The following is a 2,895-nucleotide window of genomic DNA, read 5'->3' on the forward strand; positions in this document are numbered from 1 at the left end:
AATTCATCAAAAATTTCTGACTTGCATATCCATGTTGCGTGCTCATGCTTGGTCGGTGTCTTCTACCCTATCCCTGATCAGGGCATCGGTTAGGCTCCCGCTTCACCGAGCCCACATCGAATTGGGAACCTTGTGGTTCACGAGAACCTGACCTTAGATTTTGCATGTGTGATGACTGACTGACGGTGACACGGTGCAATTTCGTTGGGGGCGGCCGCAATGTTCCTTCGGTCCACCTTGGATTTCACACGAGCGCCTACTTGTGGTTGTGCCTCTCCATTCTCCAACACGCGTGGCATGCAGTCGAAGGCGAAAGGAATTAGGTCTTCCTGTTTCACAAATAAAAGAGAGACCAGCAGCTTCGGCGCCTTCGGAAATCGGAAGTCTCAAGATTCTATACTGGAGAGAACGTCCGCAAGGAGTGTTTCCTCCATGTGAATTCCGCACGACAACGGGAGAAAAGAAACAAGCAGCTGGTGCCGGGACGGCCGCACAAGCCCTCTTCACTACACGTCCATATAAAGCTTCGTCGGGGAAAGAAAGCTCGCCCACGCCACGCAAAATGGAGCTCGAGCTCTGGCTGCTGTGGGCGACGCTCGGCGTCTCGCTCCTATACTACTACTGCAACCTAGCCAGCATCGTGCCCCGGCACCGGACGACGGCCGCTGCCGCTGATCGGGAACCTCCTCGACCTCCGCGGCGGCGACCTCCACCACGCTGGGCCTCACGACGGCCGTGGTCGTCTCCTCCGCCGGCGCGGAGAGGGAGGCGGTGGCCAGGCACGACGCGGCCCTCTCCGCGCGCGCCGTCCCGGGCATGGCCCGCGCGGCCGGGTTCGCGGACCGGTCCGTGATCTGGCTCCCGGGCTCCGACCCGCGGTGGAAGGCCCTGCGTGGCGTCCTGGCCGCGCGCGCCTTCTCCCCGCGCTGGCTCGCCGCGGCGCGCGGCGCCCGCGAGCGCGTGGGGCGGGAGCTGGTGGGCCACCTCCGGGCCCACGCGGGGGAGGCGGTGGGTCGTCCGGGCCGTGTAGCGGCGTGCTCAACCTCGTGTCGGGCGCCCTGTTCTCCGTCGACGTGGTCGACGTGGGCGCCGAGTCCGCGCAGGGGCTGCGGGGGCTCGTGGAGGGGATCGTCGAGGCGGTCGCCAAGCTGAACGTGTCGGACCTCTTCCCGTTCCTCCGGCCAGTGGCGGAGCGCGGAAGGAAACAAGGAGCCAGCTGGCAGTTGGCAAAGCTTTCAAGTTTTCACAACTTTTCATTAGCTAAGTTTCACATCTCTAGGTCCAATGAAGAAGAAATGTATGTGAGATATGCATGCATCCATACAAATTTAGCACGCATGCAATAGATATATACTGAACTCTTCACCAATTTGTCATTAGCAGGGGGGCCGGAGCCTAGTATAGCTCTAACTGTGCTCCACCACTGCCTCCGCCCGCTCAACCTGCAGGGGAGGTGTCGCTGGACGGCCGGGCGCTTCGCCAAAGTCTTCCGCGTCCTGGACGACATAGTCGACGGGCGGCTGGCCGACGTGTCGTCTTCAGCCAAGCACGTGCGCGGCGACTTCCTGGACGCGCTCCTGGAGCTCCTGTCCGCGGGGAAGATCACTCGTGACACCGTGACGACCATCATGTTCGACGTCTTCGCTGCCGGGAGCGACACCATCGCGATCACCGTGGAGTGGGCGATGGCCGAGCTGCATGCTGCGCCACCCAAGCATCATGGCCAAGGTACGGGAGGTGATCGAGGGCGCCCTCGGCGGCAAGGAAGCCGTCGAGGAGCCCGACGCGGTGGGCTTGCCGTACCTTCGGGCCGTGGTGAAGGAGGCGATGCGGCTGCACCCGGTGGCGCTGCTGCTGCCGCCCTACCAGGCCGCGGAGGACGGCGTCGAGATCGGAGGCTACACCGTGCTCAGGGGCTCCACCGTGATCTTCAACGCCTGGGCCATAATGCGGGACCCGGCGGTGTGGGAGAGGCCCGACGACTTCGTCCCGGAGCGGTTCTTGGGTAGGGGGATGGAGGCGGGCTTCAGAGGGAAGGACTCCAGGTTCATCCCGTTCGGGTCTGGCCAGAGGCTGTGCCCCGGCCTGCCCATGGCGGAGCGCGTGGTGCCGCTGATACTGGAGTCGCTGCTGCACGCATTCGAGTGGCGCCGGACGGTGTGTCCGCCGAGCAGCTGGACGTGACCAAGAAATTTACTACTGCTAATGTGCTCGCCGTCCCTCTTAGGGCCGTGCCCGTCGTAGTAACCTAGCCGTTATCTATTGCCCAATAATATATATGGATGTATAGCATCGATTAATACAAGAAATTGGACTCCTTATGATCAGTCGTCATATTGATCTCTACACAAGCAATTGGTTATCTTATGGATTGATAGTCCTAATTTGACCATGTTAACCATCTGCACCCGAAAAGGGTTTTTCACAATGGTTGCAGCACTTGCTACTTGTTAAGCTCTCTAAACTTGTTGTAGTCCCTACACAAGTGTTAAACTACTTGCAAAGGCCATGTGGACATGGCCCAGAGTTTTTTCCCCTTAAAAGTTAAAACACAATACACATAGATAATTACGTACACATGCACATTTACTCATATATATATGTATGACACCCTACCTCGATAAGCATTTCTGAGAAATTGAACCAACATATTTTAAGATTGAGAAGCCATCACAGACGTATTGTTTTCTATAAGCATATCAGGAAGATAAGCGTCGTACCTAGAATAGATAAGGAGAATCAAAGTTTAAGAGAGGCGACCCAGCCAGCCAGCCATCCTTACAGGAAGGCTAAATCAGCTCGTCCTTAAAATCTTGCTGAGGCAAGCGATATTAACGAGCAGAAAGTTTTCTTACCATTAGCCAGTAGTCACTAGCCAATGCTCGAACTTGCTGA

General features: G+C 57.8%; 1 pseudogene; it reads left to right on the forward strand.

Moving 5' to 3' along the window:
* The first annotated feature begins 413 nt into the window (after positions 1 to 413).
* On the forward strand, positions 414 to 2,325 carry LOC112897587 (annotated as a pseudogene).
* The last annotated feature ends 570 nt before the right edge of the window (positions 2,326 to 2,895 follow it).

Source organism: Panicum hallii, chromosome 6 (assembly GCF_002211085.1).
Source record: "Panicum hallii strain FIL2 chromosome 6, PHallii_v3.1, whole genome shotgun sequence".
Classification (NCBI taxonomy): Eukaryota; Viridiplantae; Streptophyta; class Magnoliopsida; order Poales; family Poaceae; genus Panicum; species Panicum hallii.